We start from the raw sequence: 6,984 nt of genomic DNA, 5'->3' as shown, positions 1-6,984 counted from the left end.
TAACTTCCTTAGTTGTCTTCCATATGTAAGAAAAAAATTTATGACCTAATCTCAAAAGGAATGCTTTGAATTGGAACTATTTTTTAGAACCAAGAATGTCATAAATGGAATAAGGCTCAAAGACAGTCTCTATAGTGAAACAAGCTGAGGCCCAGAAATTTGAAGTCACTCACCCAAAGCCAGACAGCTTGTGACCTCTTCATTCTCCTTAGGTCTTTCCTTCTGGCCAACTTGAGAAATTACATATTAGGGATTCATTCAGTAGCCATGAGGCTGACAAAGATAAATTATTCTCAAAGAAACTCATGTCTTAATCTAAATATTACCATGCCATGATTGGCAATGAAACTAACCTCAGCTAAAGACGTGTGTATTAACGTGGTATACATTTCGTGTCACAGTGTGTTATCCAAGGATCCAGACAAAATCTTGCTGAATACAAAGTCTGAGTCATTTCTCTCAAAGCACACATCAAGCAAAAGACCACATGAGTAATTTCTCAAAAAGGCACTGGTTTGAAAGTAAGAAAACCTGAGTTTTCTATCTCTTTTCTAATTGTGTGACCTTTCACCAAAAACGAGATTGCTCTAAGCCTCAGTTGTATCATCTACAAATTGAAAGTATCAATTTGTGTGAATCCATTTGGAAAAGTAAATGTAGCTAACATGTTGGCACTGTTGACACCTATATGTGCTGGGCACTGTTCTAAACATTTTACATTCATAATTTACATACATATATGGATATTTACTCATTACATAAACAAGCAAAATTAGGCTCAAATTCTTTGGATTACTTGGAAAAGTTCAAAACAGAGCTAATAAAACATGAGTACATAGCCTTAACCACTACTCCAACTACCTCCCACTGCCTTGTATTGTACCTTCTACCAGAATCGTCTGTCTTCAGGTGAAGAATCACATAACACAGAAGCACAAAAAAAGTCAAGAGAACTGGGTTGAGCCTTGAAACATACATTAAATAGATTTTGGATTTCCAAAATTAGCACTGTTAGAGGAGTGGCAGAAGACATGAGGGTATTTGTGGAGCAACAGGGAAACTAACCCAGGTGGAGAGGTTATTATTGTTACTGAGAAGGCATGGGGCACACAGGTGGCTGTGGGCATCAATATCACATCCTATATTGAGGTCTGTTCTGCTTGTATAGAACCCATCACGGAGAGCAGCAAGATGGCGTAATAGGAAGGGAGCACTCTATTAGTCCGGGCAAGAGACAGGTTAATAAAAGTGGAGATACTGCATGGTCAAGGAAGAGTAGGGGAAGAAACAGCAGAGGAAACTCTTCTGGAACTAGTGATTCACAGTGGACCTGCGTGGAGAGCATGGGAGCCCAAGTTCGGGACACCAGCGGCAGACTCAACACACCAGCGCTGGAATGTGAGGTAAGCCGAAACTTATAGCCCGAAACACCAGCGGGCAAGCAGAAAGAGGAGACTAGAGGGAACGAGGCTTGAAACTCCGTGGGGAAAAGTTCAACAGGCTAACTAGAAGAGAGAGAGGGAAAAAAAAAAGTGACCGATATGGACACAAGTTTCTCTCTCTCCGCTCACCTCTCAAAGGCAAGCAAGACAAAGAGCAGGCGCCATTTTGGACATACGTCATAAGCAAGGTGATCTCAGGTATGCACCGACCCTGAGCCTAGTAGAAAAACCTGACCCTGGGGGGAGGGGTGAAATAACAGGAGATTAGCATCTAACTTGACAACCCAGTGGGAGACTGCAGGAGAATTGGAGCCCACACTGAGGGCAGCACAGATTCCCTGTGTGGTCCTTGGGAAAGAGCTTCCAATCTCTGGCTCCTGTGGGTATATCATTCGCCTGCTAACTACCTCCAATTACGTTCAGCTGTGCGGAATTACTTCCCTTTTGAATCAAAAAAAGAAAGAGAGATTTACCACACCTAACCTGGGAGTGTCATCTTTGACACACCCTCAACCCTGAGGAACCAAACACAGCTCTCAGTCCACACTCATCTCAAGCCTCTAAGGCTCCAGCGAAAGCAGACAGTCCACTTAATATAGAGCCATAGGGTAACAAGAAAAAACACCACAGTGAAGAAACCAAATATCTCCAACATGCCAAACAACAAACGCAAAAACGGAGGTAACAAGAACAAGGAAGACACTATGACGCCCCCAAATGAAAAAGACACCCCAATTCAAGATTATGAAGATGATCAGATAGAAGAAATGCAAGAAGCGGATCTCAAACAATTGATAAGAACATTAAGAAGTTCTCAAAAACAAATTCTTGAACTACAGAAATCCTTAATGGACAAGATAGAAAATCTCTCTCGTGAAAATGAAATATTAAGGAGGAATCAAAATGAAATGAAACAACTAGTAGAACAAGAAACTGTGATAGTGACAAAAACCACAATGAAATGAAGAACTCAATAGATCAAATGACCAACACATTAGAGAGCCTTAAAAACAGAATGGGCGAAGCAGAAGAGAGAATATCAGACTTAGAAGACAGAGAACAGGAAACAGGCAAACCAAAGAAAAGAAGAAGAAATTAGAAATCTAAAAAATATTGTTGGGAATCTACAGGATACTATTAAAAAACCCAACATTCGGGTTCTAGGAGTTCCTGAAGGCATGGAGAGGGAGAAAGGATAAGAAGGCATTTTCAGTGACATACTAGCAGAAAATTTCCCAGGTTTGGAGAAGGACAGAGGCATCTTAGTACAGGAAGCTTATAGAACCCCTAATAAACATGACCAAAAGAGATCCTCACTACGACACGTCGTAATCAAACTCACCACAGTGAAACATAAATAAAAGATCCTAAAATGTGCAAGAGAGAAACGTCAGATTACTCTGAGAGGATCTCCAATTAGACTCACAGCAGACTTCTCATCAGAAACCCTACAAGCTAGAAAGGAATAGCGAGACATAGCCTAGGTACTAAGAGAAAAACTGCCAGCCCAGAATATTATATCCTGCAAAACTCTCATTTGTGAATGAAGGTGAAATTAAGACTTTTCATAGCAAACAGAAACTGAAAGAATTTGTTGCCACTCATCCTGCCCTGCAAAAGATGCTTAAAGATGTGTTACACACAGAAACACAGAAACATGGTCACCAATATGAAAGAAAGTAAAGGAAGGAAACCTCACAGCAAAAGATCACAGGAAGCTCAATTTCTCTTTGACATAGAATTAAACTCTGATGCTCTGTTAAAGCAATGTGTTCAAGTAATCTATTATGTTCTCTTGATGTCTGTTAAATCCTAATTGTTCAAAAACAGCTGAATTTTTATTAAGAGCTATGGGTTATTTAAATATGTGCTTATTTTCAAAGATTTGAATAATCACCTGTAACAATGAGCAAATTTGGTCTATGTTATGTCATGAATTTAAGGAATCTTATTTCAACCAGATATTTTGGATTTTGAGCCTTCTTGGCATTCTTGACAGGCATTCAAAAAATCAAAGTTTCAAACAATCTGATCTCTAAAATTTCCAGTAAATCCAGGACTTTGGGTTTTCCAGTTTGGACCCAACTGAAAAAATCGAAAGACCTATGTCTCTCATCTTATAGAGACACCAACTAATCAGGCTATTTGGATTATAGAAGTTCTGTCAAGATGTGATGTGGTACCAGACTTTAAGTTTCTATAATGGAAAATGCTATTAATACAAATGTTTGAGAATTAAAAAGTCTAATGATATTGTGTTACTAGACATGATAGTTATATTAATGAGAAAGTCCCAGAGGCCTAAAGGGTTAAATACTTGTAAAATCCTACAGGTGCTTTCAAAAATACTGTGAAGTAAGCAAATACCTCTTGTTGGTTGATGAGTTTATAATTTTAAACATGGCGACTTAAAGTCTTTTGTCATCCACAGTTATATATGATGTGCTGCTCATAAAACTAAAGCGTTGTTGGTTCTGTGTTTAGCTGTCCTCCTATAGGTTCCTATGGACTTTTTCCAGCCACTTCTATTGTATTCAGTACTTAGGGATGGCTCTGTAAACAGATGAAGCCAATAATGTATTAACAGTACCAACTGAGAGAAAGTATGGTTAACTGAGGTTACTAAAAACAAAAAGCAATTCAAATCAATTGGCAATCTACAAAAAGAGTTAAAGATTTTAAAAGCTATATTAAAATTGCTATATTCGTCTATTATGCTATGTTATATGTGTGTACATATTGTATGTCCACATGGGGAAATTTTATTAAGAGTTTTATTTTAAATGGCTTATGGATAAGATTGTCCATAAATTTAAGCTGCTAAAATCAATCAAAGATACATTTCAATTTGTGTGACCTGAATCTGTGTATCATATGTTTTAAACTTGTTGGTAGAAAGAAACTAAAAACATTTTATATGGTTGTGCTTAAGTTTACTGGTTAAACAAAGGACACCATGTTAGATATTTAAGAGGTGTTTTCAAATACATGATTCTTAAAATTTATAGAAGGCATTCGACTTTCTGGTAAATGTTTTCTTAAGTTGTTATCTAATGGTTGAAACTGTTTGCTAAGTATTCATGTGATATTGCTATTGTCAGCAAGCGATCTAGGACTTGCTCCCTCATTTCTCTATTCTAAGCCCAACTTGTTCTTTCATTTCTCTATTCTCCTCAAGGTAGGAAACTAATTCTATTATGAAGGAATCTGTAGGATGCACAATTTAATCTTTAGACCTTATACAAGAGATGGCTAACATTTTTCTGTAATAGCATAGCCAAAATAAGAACTTAAATAATAATCTCATAGCTAGATTCACTTCGCCATCAGCCAAGTATACAGTAAGTAGAAAGAACCTCCCTTTCAGTCCAAAGGGAAAGAAAGTTTTCAAGTGAGAATATAATTTTCCTCATGGGCATTGTCTACCTTAGAAAAACTAGTACAGAACATGCCTGTGAATATAGACTTGTAGTTCAGGCCACCGAAGATTAGAGATGGGACTTGGGTACTCCCTTGACTTGCATCCTCTGGTCTGCTTTAACACAAACCAGGAGGAAAAGAAAGCTCGGCATCAGAAGCAATGGGTGGCAGGCCTATTAATGGCTGCTCTGTACAGTGATCTGCCCTCAAGGAGACCCAACAGGCCAGTCCACTGCAGTGGCTTTCAAAATGGTAAGCCTGGGCTTCAGCAGAAGTCAGCTTGTGAAGAGCCCTGGCAGCTCTGCCAAGAGTTGGATCACTGGAAATGGACCTGCCCTGGAGTCGAAGGATGCCCAGGTCAGAGCCACAGATCTTATTGGCTCTAAGCTGAAAAGCCCTTCACTCAGCCCAACTTCCAAAGTGACCACTGCAGCTGAGGGGATGGTCAAGTAGGGTCAGCAACATTGCAGGCAGAACTGTAAATTTCTTGTTAGAGATGCCCCCTGCCTTTACCTGTCCAGCTCTCCTCCCAGGCCAGCCAAGTAATGAAAGGCAACAGAGTGCCTTCCCCTAGGAGGTTCACACCTCCCTTAGGATGTACCCCACGTGAAGAGATAGATAGGTCTGGGCCTCTTAACTTACAAGGCCTAAAGCCCACCAGATTATTATCAAGCCTCTTCTGTTAGGTTCTATTTGCCTCTCAATCAGAAAACTTCATTGTTGCTTAGACAGCACCTTTCTTAGCTCCTCTAATAATGACTCTGTCCTTTGTTCTAGACCCTGTCTAGCACACTTGGGCCTCATTCCTTTGTAATCATAACCTCTACTCTACCACCAATGGCTCTACTCCCAACATGTGTGTACTGATGGTCCTCTTCCCCACTTAATGCTGTATAATTGTTCAAACCTGGTAAATGCCACTCTTAGGATCATTGGTTACTATCCTCACTCTGTCTTTTATGACCTTGTCTAAATATGATCAGAGTCGGCAAACTTGGAAGGCTTCCATAGCCTTGGCAACTCATGACGAGAGCCTAGGATGGTTGCTGGCGCCATAAACTAGAGTGTCAATTTGTTGGGTCAACAACAGGAATCACTGTGCACTTGCTCCTCATGTGGGATCTCTGTCCTTAATGTGCTGTACATTGTGATTTAATGCTATAACTAGTACTCAAACAGTATGTTTCACTTTGTGTTTCTATGTGGGTGCAAACTGTTGAAATCTTTATACTAAATTGATCTTCTGTATATAAAGAGAATTGAAATGAATCTTGATGTGAATGGAAGGGAAGAGGGAGTGGGAGAGGGGAGGGTTGTGGGTGGGCGGGAAGTTATGGGAGGGGGAAGCCATTGTAATCCATAAGCTGTACACTGGAAATTTATATTCATTAAATAAAAGTTAAAAAAAAAAACCTATCACAGGCCCACACTTATATCTTTGATTGGTTAGTATCAGTTTTCCACACAAAACTGCAAGATCCCTGAAAGTAGGAACACTGTGTCTGGAATTTTCGTGTGTGCCATTGTATCCTCAGTGCCACACATGTTGACTGATGCACTGTGGACATTCATTAAATATTTGTGGAATCGATATAGTCATGTATGAATAAATGAATGAGAAATAACTCAGTGGTCGACCTTTCATGTCGGATGAGGGCATACAGGCTTGAAAAGTTGAAAAAGGAGCCCATGGAGGCTGTTTGAACAGGCTGCAGTGCCGGCAGTGGAACTGGAAAAGCAAGCACAAGGGCTATTTCAATGTGCGGATCAATAACACACGCGTTCTCTGTTGTGCACTCTCCATTCCATCTGTTCCCTAGAGACATTTCTCTCCCAGCTGAAGGCTCAGTCAGGACACCAATTTTATACAGAAAAAAATGTGAGGAAACTATGGACCAAACTAAAGAAAAATTATTTGTTAGTTCTCCGGAACCCAGCAGTGGTACATGAAAGTCCCATGGTCCCAGATGTCTCCTTTCACTTTTCTTTGTTTTCCCTACACAAATGCCACTTTGTTTTTTTTTTTTCTTTCATCAGACAGCTCTGGTTTGGCAATATTTAATTGCATGTTTTGGATGAGGTCCCTGAAGCTCTTAGAAGTTAATTATTTCTTTCTGGTGAA

The sequence above is a fragment of the Lepus europaeus genome, chromosome X, assembly GCF_033115175.1.
Source record: "Lepus europaeus isolate LE1 chromosome X, mLepTim1.pri, whole genome shotgun sequence".
Classification (NCBI taxonomy): Eukaryota; Metazoa; Chordata; class Mammalia; order Lagomorpha; family Leporidae; genus Lepus; species Lepus europaeus.
Note: the sequence above shows the minus strand (reverse complement) of the source record.